At 51.5% G+C, this 12,383-nt stretch overlaps 1 non-coding gene across 1 annotated transcript; it reads left to right on the top strand.

Moving 5' to 3' along the window:
- Nucleotides 1-10,577: 10,577 nt before the first annotated feature.
- On the top strand, nt 10,578-10,659 carry TRNAS-ACU. The gene has a single exon. It is a non-coding gene; the product is annotated as a tRNA-Ser (tRNA).
- The last annotated feature ends 1,724 nt before the right edge of the window (nt 10,660-12,383 follow it).

Raw genomic sequence — 12,383 nt, 5'->3', positions numbered from 1 at the left:
CTGGTTTTCATTAGCCAAGTGGCTTCACCCCCTTATTTGCCCCTGCGGAATGTAGAATTCCGGCCAAGGGGAGCTTGAGAAGGGGAAGCATCAGTAATGCCCCCTTTGCTTATTACCTCCTCTCCAGAGCTCAGGTCAGAATCTACAATCCTTTCTGCTGCCCCTGCACTGTGCCAAGATCCCTGGAGTCCTGCCCATGGCATCTGTGCTATTGATAAACCCTAAATGACAGGGACAAAACACTCAAATCCCGCCTGCTGCAGGGAGCCAGGTTTGCTCTTCAAATTCTGTCGTTGGTACATTTCCAGGTCTGGGAATGTCCCACAACAGCATTTAATGGGAAGCTGCCTGCAGAACAGTTACACTGCACAGAGCTCCTGTGGAGGAGGGGTGGGAATTAGTAACATTTTGAGGATCGTTTGGGAAATGAGCCTTTGCTGACAAGGTTTGTCTCTGTTCATATTTCACCTTCAGGTGTTATGTTGAGGGATCTTTAGTAAATTTTTGGGAGGTTAATAACTATCTCCTCAACTTTATTTACTCAACTTAAAAATTGGTGTCACCTGACTTTTGCATCTCCCTGTGAAAATGCAACTGACACGTGTGGCTTTCTCCAGGGGGTCATGATGTTACAGTTGGGGAATTCAGTCTCTGTACTTGTGTGGGGGGTGTTGCTTTTTTACAGCTGCCTCACGGCCAGGCACACCGGGCTGTTAGCTGCACCCACTGTCCTTGCCAGGGGCCCGTGCTGAACCCTGGGCGGCTGCACTGCAGTGCTGGGGTGACTCTGCAGGTGGAGAAGCTGCGGTGGAGCAATGTAGAGCAGGTGCAGGAAGGAGACGGGGTCACTATTCACATTCTGAACTGCACAGTTTTCACTCCCAGCCGTACTGGTGCCCCTCACTCCCGACCCACAGCCCCCTGCGCTCTCTCCAGCTCTGACGGTGCCCCTCACTCCTGACCCGCAGCCCCTGCTATCCCAGTCCTGACCTCCAGACTCACAGCTCTGCTGGTGCCCCTCATTCCTGACCCGCAGCCCCCTGGGATCCGTGCTGAGCTCCCCAGTCACTGCGCTGCTGGTGTCCCTCACTCCCGACCTGCAGCCTCCTGGGCTTCCCTCAGCTCTACCAGTGCCCCTCACTCTCGACCCGCAGCCCCTGCTATCCCAGTCCTGACCTCCAGACTCACAGCTCTGCTGGTGCCCCTCACTCCCGACCCGCAGCCCCAGCTATCCCAGTCCTGACCTCCAGACTCGCAGCTCTGCTGGTGCCCCTCACTCCCGACCCGCAGCCCCCTGGGTTCCCTGCTGTGCTCCCCAGTCACTGCGCTGCCGGTGCCCCTCACCCCCGACCCGCAGCCCCTGCTATCCCAGTCCTGACCTCCAGACTCACAGCTCTGCTGGTGCCCCTCACTCCCGACCCGCAGCCCCAGCTATCCCAGTCCTGACCTCCAGACTCAGCTCTGCTGGTGCCCCTCACTCCCGACCCGCAGCCCCAGCTATCCCAGTCCTGACCTCCAGACTCACAGCTCTGCTGGTGCCCCTCACTCCCGACCCACAGCCCCCTGGGTTCCCTGCTGAGCTCCCCAGTCACTGCGCTGCCGGTGCCCCTCACCCCCGACCCGCAGCCCCTGCTATCCAAGTCCTGACCTCCAGACTCACAGCTCTGTTGGTGCCCCTCACTCCCGACCCGCAGCCCCTCGGCTTCCCCCAGCTCTACCGGTGCTCCTCACTCCCGACTCGCAGACCCCTGGTCTCCCTCCAGCTCTGATGGTGCCCCTCACTCCCGACCCGCAGACCTTGCTGTTCCAATCCTGACCTCCAGTCTCACAGCTGATTGCTTTGAGACACTGGTAGTGAGTTGGGTGTGGTGGCTGGAGAACAGACAAAGTGGTTACTGGTTTATGATTTTCTGTTTGCTCCTTTCGGGTAAGGGAAATATGGAAAGAAAAATAAGCAAACTAATGAAGAGTGAAGAGCAGAAGAAGCTAGAACTGCACAGGTTGCAAATTGCTGCCCAGAAAGGCTGAACACTGGGCGCTGGGAAAGTCTCTGTAACTAAGAAGCCCCTGAGCTGAGTGCATCCCAGTTTCAGTGAACTGCAGAGGGGGGTGTCTCAGCACAAGAAAGCAGGAAAATGACCACCAGTGAGGCAGCTACTTAACTAGAGCTGGCCAGACTGGAAGCAGAAGAGAAGGCAAAGGACCGGGAGTTTCAATTGAAGCTCAAAGAAGCAGAGGCACCTGTGCACAGAAGGGCTATGGAAGCAGAGGCAGCCAGGGAGGGAGCTGCTCACAAAAGAGCCCTGGAGTTAAGAGACAGAGAAATAGAGGCCCAAACTGAGGCCCAGAAGCATGGACTGGCTGTTATGGAGTGGAAGAGACAAAACCCTCCAGCAGCTGGCTCCACTTCCCCAAAAATCCACAAATGGGAGTGACTATGTCCACAGTATGATGAATCCAGTGATATTGCTGAATATTTCATCACCTTTGAGAGACTCTGCACCTCTGTGAAATCCCTGGTGATCAAAAAATGGTCACATTGGTAGCCAAATTGGCTGGAAGAGCTATGGACATATTGAATGAGATGCCTATTGATGATGCTACAAACTATGCTAAATGTAAGGAGCTAGTTTTAGATTACACCTGAAACCTACAGGGTTAAATTCAGGAGTCTTAAGAGGGGCTCTGGATTCAGTAATGTGGCTTATGTAAATGAAATGAGAGATTTGTTAGATACGTGGGTGAGGGGAAAAGACATGACAAGCTTTGAAGGAATGTGTGATTTGGGCCAAGGGCAGGCATGATTGCAGTGCACCCTTCCTTGCCAACACCTCAAGCACATGCCTGAATTAAAAACCTTCCCCAAAGAGGCAGAACAATCTGCATCAGAGCACGTACGAGGGTACACAAAGGAACTGGGAAATGTAATAGACACTAAACAAGCTAAATTGTGTGAACAAAACCTGTCCGCCGTAGCTTTGCTGTTAATCTGGGGTCTTTTGCTACGTCATCAAGACCAAGGAGTTAATACTAGTGGTAAACCTTTAAAGGTGTGGGACATACCTGATTTGGTGGGGGGAAAAAAAACTTTTGTACATGCTAGGGATGGTGACAAGACAGTCCTACATGCATTGTTTCTTTTCAACTCATACCTGTAAACAGGCTGGAAGCTTGGTACAGCAGCAAAAGCATAACAGGCCTATGCTGCTGTGTGGGAGGGGAAACCGAGGCACATTGGTGGCTAAATGCCAACACACCTACACATTAACAGATATTGCTGTCTGCACTCTGTTAGCAATGCTGCACCCTGACCTGTTTTCAGGCAGCCGGGGACCAGGAACCCCATACCTTGCTAGAACACCCATGTAGGGCATCATACAGTTTAAAGGTACTGAAAGGGGGTGTGACTAGAGACAAGCAGGGATTTTAGGCGTCCCGCCTCCGCCATGGACAGTGTCCAAACCTCTGGCAGTAAATTCAGGAGGAGGGTGTGACGTTTTGAACTGTTACCTTTGGCATTCCTGGGGAAAGACCAACGTGGCCAACAAGACTTTGGGCCAGTAGGTCAACCAAGGGGGCTGTATCCTAGGCCTGGCTGCAGCTCAGCTGCAGGACTCAGAGTAAACCCAGCTCCCATCGCTCCCTATAGGGCTCCAGGCAAGGCCAGTCTGCTGGATCCGGCGTCCCCTCTGGTGCGCAAGTCACAACAGCCAGCAGGCAAAACACCGGCTCCCGCGTCATTTGAAACAGCAGGACAAAGCCTTGAAACTCCAACTTAGGTATGAAGCAACAGGTCCCAGAGTCCCCCTGAGATCTGAGCTCAGCTCGCACTAGTCAGTGTCCTGACAGCTGAACTTTACGCCAGGGGACCAGATGGTGTCACAGTCTCTAGACACCCGTGACCCTCAGCTGGCAGGTTTGCACTCTGCACTCACAGCTTCTCTGCAGCTGCTCCCGCTCTCTTCTCCCCTCGGCTTTCTCAGCACCTGGCCCCACAGCGCTTCCTGCCAGCCAGAGACTGCGCTTTCTGGGCCCGCTCCTGCAGATGTGGGCTTCTATCCTGCTTCCTAAGGACTCAGCAGGAGAGAGGGGCCTTTCCAGGACATTGTTATGGCTCCTGGGAATCCATGTGTGGCTCTGGACACGCCCAGGATGTGTTTGGTGACTGGCCTGCACAGCAGCTTAAAAGCCAGCTGCTACAACTAGGGCTCAAACACTAGACCCCCCATTTCAAAGCCTCATGTTCTTCCCACCAGCGGCTTCCTCTCGCAGGACTCTCTCTCCTCCTCCATCAACTATAATCCCGATCTACCGCCTCCGTGGGGCCTGCCCTGAGTCCCCGCATCCCCCTACTTTGTCTTTGTTCCCTGCCAGCTGCAAAAATGTCAGGGGAAGCCACCCCCTCCCTTCACTCGGAGCCTCATCTGTAGGGAGGGATGGGAGCTGGGTTTGCTCTGAGTTCTGCAGCTGGGCTGCAGCCAGGCACGGGAGGCCGCCCTCTTGGTTGACCTACTGGCCCAAAGTCACTTTGGCGGCGTTGGTCTTTCCCCAGGGATGCTGAAGCACAGGCCTGAGGGAGGGAGACTCAATCCCCCTCCCTCTTGGTCAGGGCGGAAGAGGCGGCTGTAAGCGCGGCCAGGTTCCTGAGCTGGGCCTTCCAGCGTTTGGGGAGGGTGGAGCTGACTGGGGCATGGTGCTGGCAAAAGGCCTCAGGGCGCTGGCGGGAGGAGCAGGCCAGGTCCAGGGCTGGGAAGAGAGAGAGAGAGACCAGCAGGTTTCCTCTATTGTTTCCTGCTCTCTTTCTCTCGTAGTTTCTCCTCTGCGTGAACTGGCTCACTCTCTCTGTGAGCCTGGCTAGCTCCGTGGGCAGAGTGTCAGACTTTTAATCTGAGGGTCCAGGATTCAAGTCCCTGGTCAGGCACTCAACTATTCCCCAAGGTCTTAAAAAGCTCTGTCTCTGGAGTCCTTCTTGATGTTACTTTTTCTCTTCAGGATTTTGCCTTTCCTAAGAAGGGGTTTTGTGTGTGGGATTGAAGGGACAACTTCCTGACACCCCCTCTGTCCTCACAGGCTGGAGGAATAAAGGCCTCTGGGCAGGGGCAGCCCTAGACTAGCTGCCAGCACCTGGCGCCCTAGGCAAACCCTGCAATTGTCACCCCCAAACCCCAAGGGCAGAGCTAGGCTGAGGTATTTTGGTAAACGGGGAAACATTTTGCCCCTTTTTTCCTTTTAATGTTTTTAAGCGTTTTTGTGGGTTTTTTTAAACAGAGGCTTAATTATTCGGTTTGTCCGTCTGGCCAACCAATGTTTCTTTCTCCATTCTTCTGGCTGCCCCTTACTACAGCCATAACTTTGGTCTTGAACTTTATAGAGTAGTGAGGTACCTTAAGGGTTAAATGCTAAATACCAAACCCAAACAACACTAGTCTGGCAAAAGGTGTCTGGCAGTTTTGCCACTTTGAATGATTCAAATGGATTTTCAGTGGCATTATATAAAAATCCCAGCAAAGCAGAACCAAACCAATTCATCTTAAACCTTCCAAACAAGAGTTTTACAAACCATGAGTGTGAGTTTAGGTCCTTAAAACCTGACATCATCACACACAAAGTTCTCCTTTGCCTAACATCCCTTGCACTGCGATTACTCTTTTTTACACAACTGAACCCCGATTACACATCCATCTTGTACAACCAGAGCCAGCCAGGGGCAGGCAAGTTAAGTGCCAATAGAAACCCCGGACATTCCTGTAGTGATTTTGCTTACATTACCCAGGAGTCAAATCATTTTGATGAGATGATCTCTCTGCCTGCTGCCTGCAGCCGTCCCCTATAGACCATTTCTGTGGGCAAAGGGCCCATTTCCCTCAGAATGGCTGTAAAGGCTTCACGGGACAAAACATAGTGGTGGTAGTAGCCACTTTACCTGACCCTCTTGTATAATTTAATTACCAAACGTCTATCAAATGTGAGTGCACAGAGCTGCACATACAGTTACATTCAGTGAAAGTGAGCAACTGTCCCCAGAACTCACTGCTGGGAGCCTTAAAGTATCTGCCAGTGGCACAGGTACCTTTTAAGTACCAAGACGTGCAGTGACACATCTTTCACGAGAACTGGCTGGCGTGTGCAGAGCAACGGTTGCCCACGGGCGCTGTGTCAGGCTCTGGCACCGCGTGAGACAATGGACCACTTTCTGGTGGCTGGTTTTTTTTCCCCAACAGGTGTGGGGACTTCTGGCTACATGATTGCGGCTGCCAGACTCGGCTGGACAGGATTCTTTTCAGCTCACCTGAGGCTTGTTCCTGGACAAACGAGGGCAACCACAGGGCGCCAGCAGAACCAGCTGCAGCAAGGGCACCCTCAGCAGGGGCCGCCGTATAGCGGGCGGGTGTCACGGGACACACTGCGCCTGCTCAATGTCAGAAAATCCCCTTCAGACTAAACCAGTTTGTTTCTCAAAATCAAAACAAGTGGGATGAAAGTTCTTTGCAAAAATATTTTGTTGCAAAACAAAAGCATCTCCTGTTTGTCAGAGTGTGTTAAATTGTCTCATCACCCACAAAGAGGAGACACTTAGACCACAAACATTAGATAAGATGCTTCAGTCTGAGCTAAGTAGTTGCTGCTCTTAACAATTTCAAAATAAAAAAATACAAATCAAATAGACTATTTCAGCTATTCTATTATGTCATAATCTGATTGGAATAAACATGATAGGACACCTCATATTATGCACTACTCCTTGTGACACTCACCAATGGATCCCCGTCCTCCACCCACCGTGAGGTAGGTAGGAGCGGATCATTATTATCCCTACTTGAAAGAGGGAGAAGCTAAGGCTGAGAAAGGAGAATTGACTTGTCTGAGGTCACACAGCCAGTCAGTGGCAGAGTTGGGAATAGGACCCAAGAGCCCTGATTTTCAAACTAACCATCGGATCTTGAATTTCAGACACTGAATGACCTGAATAAAGTGCTCTCAGATGAGCTCCAGACCAACAACAGTGACAGTAATTATTCAGCGAGTATTTGAGGAGAACTGCAATGTTAGAGAGAATCATGAACTGCTCAGAGACAATTAATGCAGAGAAGCAGCAAAATTTGTCAAACATATGACTGGTTATGACTTATTTCCTTGGGCTTAAAAGTGAACTGCAAAAACCTAAGTCTCCTCCCTGTCAATAACCCCCTGCTCAGCCAATCAGGGTAGAGACTGAGGACGGGAGGCTGAGGGGTCTCACCAGAGAGCCCAAAGGATGGCCCAGGTCACTGGTGGGGATCACTGCCCGAGCACTATTTCAGCCCCACATTTTTGGGTGGACCTCCCACAGTGGGAGCTGCAGAGCACTCCCCCGCAACACACACACACACACACACACACACACACCTCCCTCCTGGTGTTGGGAGGGGAACAGGAGAAAGGACAAAAGAAGCAAGAAACGAAGAGAAAGGAGGGAGGGAGGGATGGAGGAAAAGGGGAAACAAAAAGGACAAACCCTAATGTCTCTAGTAAAATCATTAAAAGGGAAGGAGAAAACTCGAAAGAGGTTCCTCCTGGCGCTCACGTCCATGAACCCGAATATTCTCTCAGTCCCCAAAGAGAGACCTGGAGAAGGAGACTTGCTGAAGCAAAGCCACAGGGGTCTCTGAGGTTTCCCTGGCCCCTCGCCCCTCTCCTGCCTGGCTGATGTCAGCATCTCTCTGTGAGGTCACCACCTCCCCACCACCTTTGGCCAATAGTCTGAGGTCCTGCAAAAGGCCTTTGTGATGTCACTGCCACACCCCTCCCTTGCTGGGCTAATGTCCTGCCCCTGGCCAGGCACTTGGCAGGTTTGAGCTACTCCCTGTGGATCACCCCACTCAAGGAGCGTTCGTTCTAGGCAGCAAGCCGGCTAGACAGGAAAACATCAGATGCTGCTCCCAATGCTACACTCAGTTTTTCAGAAATTAGTCGACTTTATGGCCAGAAGAGACCATTAGAGCATCTAATCTGACCCCCTGCATATCACAGGCCTCCTGTAGGACACAAGAGCTACTTTTGGGGCAAACACATTCCAGAAAGGCATCTAGTCTTCAGTAAATGACATCAGGAGATGGAGAATCCACCACGTTCCTTGGTAGCTTGTTCCTGTGGTGAATCATCCTCGCTGTTGAATATTTGTGTCTTATTTTTAATATGAATTTGTCTCTTTTCACCTTCCAGCCATTGGGTCTTGATAGGCCTTTCTCTGCTCGATTCAAGAGCCCTTTAATACCCAATCTTTTCTCTCCATTAAGGCCCTTCAACACTTCAGTGAAGTCACCTTTCAATCTTCTTTTGATCAGCTAAACAGGTTGAGCTCATTCAATAGCTCACTAGAAGGCATTTTTCTCCAGCCCTCAGAACATTTGTCATCAGACTCCTGAACTGCAGCTGGATGTGGTTCTTGTTCTTCTGCACAACACAGCTCCTGGAGAAGAGGGATCTGCAAATGTACATTCCTATGATCCCTTTGTTTAATTGATGAAAACATAAACTAGACACTTAGAGGATTGGAACTGATTTCAGCGGATGGACAGCTTCGCTAGGTTTTTATGCATTTGGACAGCGAAATGTTGAGTGTTTACATTCATATCAAGCACCCCCGTATAGAGGAGCCCCTGAACAGAATGGAGAATGGAAATGAAAATGGTTTCCTTTTTTTTAAAAAAAGGAAAGAAGGTTATAAGAGAACACTGGGGTTTAAACTGAGAATCACTGGAGCTGCAATCAACCACTCTACCACTGAGCTATACCAGCACAATGAGCTGAGTAGGGAATCGTGATGTCCAGGACTTCGAAGGACAAACCCTGCTTCATCGAGGTCCTTTGCCATTCCCAGACCACAGGTGGTTTTAAAAATGGGGGTTGATTAAACTTCTTAAATGTGGCAAACACCACAGCTTGCGCACCCACCGATATAGCTTCTCCCACTGACATCGCTGCCATCTCTTGGGAAGTGGATTAACTGCACCCACAGGAAAACTCTCTCCCCTCAGCATAGAGCAGTGGTTCTCAAGCTGTGTGTCAGGACCCCAAAGTGGGATGTGACCCTGTTTGAATGGGGTCGCCAGGGCTGGCGTTAGACTTGTTGGGGCCTGGGTCTGAAGCCCAAAGTCTGAGCCCCACGATCCAGGGCTGAATCCCTCAAGCTCTGGTTTTGCCCTCCCCTAACTGGGGCAGGGCTCAGGCTTTGTCTCCTCTGCCTCCGCTCAGTGTGGAGGGGCTTGGTCCCTCTTTCCAGGGCCATGCAGTGAGGGGGTTTTTTTTGGCAGGAAGGGGTTGCAGTGAAAGGAAGTTTGAGAAACCCTGGCATAGAGCCTCTGAATATGTCTAGACTTGGCTCCCTGTGGTAGATCAGACACTGAAAGTGCAGCCATGGAGACACCACACACCAGCCTGGCCTAGCAGGCAAGAATCAAACCTCCACAGAGAGATGCCTGTTGCTTTCTACCCCATCTCCCTAAGCCCTCAGCCACCAGCACTTAACAAAGGGGCTTTTCTACACGATGGTTCTGCTCTCACTGAAGGGCCATTTCCAATTGTTTGCTCAGACCAGCATTAGGGGAAATGGTGCCCTGGGCAAAGCTTGTACTTTGGCACTTCCCCATTGCCCCTGGACGGTCCCCACTCCCCCTTTACCGCTAGCTCCTGCACTCCCAGCCCTTGCACCTCCTTCACCCCTAACTCCTGCCCACTCCTGTGCCCCCTTTGCCCTTAACTCCCTGGGCCACCAGCCATGGCCCCTCTCCTGCAGCCCCTTCACATGGCTCCAGTGCTGGGCCCCCGCACTTGTTCTCCCTTTCCCTGGGCTTTGGCATCACTAGCCCCTGCTTAGCGAGTAGGGTTCAGTGGTTCCCAAAATGTGGGGCATGACTCCTAGGGGGACACAGAGGAACATTCATGGGGGCACCTCAGGCGCTGAGCCAGCCCCCATGGAGGGAGCAGCACTCAGCCCCACTCTGCCCCAGCTCTTCCCCAACCCCACCCTCAGCCTGGGCCCCTGGCTCCCAGCTCGGCCTCGACCCCCTTACCCCTGTCCGCACCCCTCTCCCCAGCAAGCAACGGCCCCACTCCCAGCCTCGGTTCTTGACTGCGGCCTCCGAGGGGCCACAGCCATGGCTAAGAGGGCACAGTGTGAAATGTTTGGGGACCACTGGTTGAGGGTGATGTTCTCAATCACTTCTACAAAGTCCAATAAAAGCTATTCCTCACCCACCCACCCCTCCATCAGGACGGCCTAGGTATGTTCTGCTGCCCTTCACTCATGCAGGAAGGATAATAACATTTCATTCCACTCAATCCTAAAGTGATTTGTAACCCGCCACCAGCCAAAACTGGTCATTTTGGGAAAGTGGTCCCATCATGCTGCATAACTAGGCAGAGTAGGTGTGTCTGTGCAAACACGATCTGTTCCTGAAGTCTTTCCCCCAGCTCCTCACTAGATGTGAGGGGGGAGCTCATTCAGCCCCTGCTTCCGCTTAGTATTTAAAAACTCCTTATTGTCCCTAGCTCTGCTGGCCTTAGATTTCTCCTCCTGTCTCTTACTTGACAGCTCAGATGAGGTGGCCGAGTGGTTAAGTTGATGGACTACTAATCCATTGTGCTCTGCACGCATGGGTTCGCATCTCATCCTCATCGGATGCATTTAGTCATCACCCCTCCTTTATAGACAACCATACCCCCCTTGGTACAAAGACAGATCAAACAATGTTGCTTCTTGCAAACAGAAACTCAGAACTCCCTTGCTTTAAATAAAACATCTAAATCCTAGATTTCTTAAAAAAAAATCTCTAGTGCTGTATTTCTTAGTTTTTATCTCAAAAGGGAACATCCTCATCATCTCCCCCAAACACCCTGGGACCTGCCCAAATTATTAAAATACCCTCAACCCGAGCAAGGCCAGAGCACTGAACCAGAGCCAGTGTCTAGGCCAAGCTGTTCTGAAGGAGGCAACTCAAACATTTTCTCCCTGCTTCCCTTGGCAAGGTCTGACTGAGAAAACAAAATTCCCCAAACTGAAGATTTTCTGCCAAAAAACCAATACGAGTCTGTTTGGGGACTTTGGTTTGAAAGTATTATTGTTATTATTCTCTTCTGGTTTCTGAATCAGTTCAGTTCAGTCTTTGTCTTCCAGGTGTGTTTCCAGCTGCTGAGTTGTGGGGGAGAGAGGCCAAGTCATGATGTCTCTTCCCCTCTTTCATAGTTTCTGCCAACTTGCTAGGAAGCTCCTTTGCTACGATGTGAGTCAAGCAGTGTCCATTGTCGCTGTGCTATCTCGGAGAAGCCTGCATTGTACACGGTTCCTGGGATAGTCCTTGGGAGTGTGGATCCCCTCAATGGGCCAGCAGCAAGTCTGGCTCCTCCCTTGTTGCACCTGAAAGGCTGGTGGGGGGCATTTTCCAACCTCATAACATATCTCAGTAACGCACACAGAGCAAAACTTCATAACTTCCCAACCAATGCGAGCACACACAATCCAACACGATATTAATGTTCACCAGCTCAAGACTTTTGAAATGATACCTCACCAGGCAGACTTTGTACAAACCACATCATCCTTATATGAGAGTGGTGAATATGGGGCTTGCAGGGTGCTGCTTTGAGCACAGCGTGCCACACCTGGGCTTCCATTGCAATGGAGATGTACCCTTAGAGTCCATCTCTCCTGGGATAAAGATGGCAGCAGGGCTGGCCTGGGTCATCTGACTTGGGCTCATGGAGCTAAAGCTGAGGGGCTAAAAACTGTGGTGCAGATATTTGTGTTCACGCTGAAGCCTGGGTTCAGAAACCCTCATGGGGCCTCAGAGGTTGGGCTCAAGCCCATCTGTCTGCACTGTAATTTTATAGTCTTGCAGCCCGAGCCCGAAAAGCGTGAGTCAGCTGACCCGGGCTTTGGGACAGGTGCCTGGGTGTGTTAATCACAGTGTAGACATAACGTTAGGCTACGTCTCCAGTGCAATGAAACACCCACGACTGGCCCGTGTCGGATTAATCAGGGCCATGCAGCTTGGGCTGTAAAGTTGCAGTGTCCGTGTCTGGGCTCAGGCTCCGTCCCCTGCTCTAGGAGCCCAGAAGGGTGGGAGGGAGTTTAGCGAGTGTGTAACTTTAGCGCCCTCGTGGCCAAGATGGAGTCTGCTCTGCAGGCAGCTCTGGCCAAGAGACAGCGCGCGCAGGAACGCAGCAGGAGAAATCCCTTCCACCCCAGGGGCACCTGTTCCAAACCCCCCAGAGTGAACACACACCCCCACAGGAAAAGTACAATGGATGTAACAAAGGGAGATATTTATTTACAGAGGGATGGGAGGAGAAAAACAACAAGGGGAAATATAGGGGGAGCAGTAAAACAGGGCTGCATCCAAACC

This window comes from Mauremys mutica, chromosome 21 (genome assembly GCF_020497125.1).
Source record: "Mauremys mutica isolate MM-2020 ecotype Southern chromosome 21, ASM2049712v1, whole genome shotgun sequence".
Taxonomy (NCBI): domain Eukaryota; kingdom Metazoa; phylum Chordata; order Testudines; family Geoemydidae; genus Mauremys; species Mauremys mutica.
Note: the sequence above shows the minus strand (reverse complement) of the source record. Positions and strands in the feature narration are given on the sequence as shown.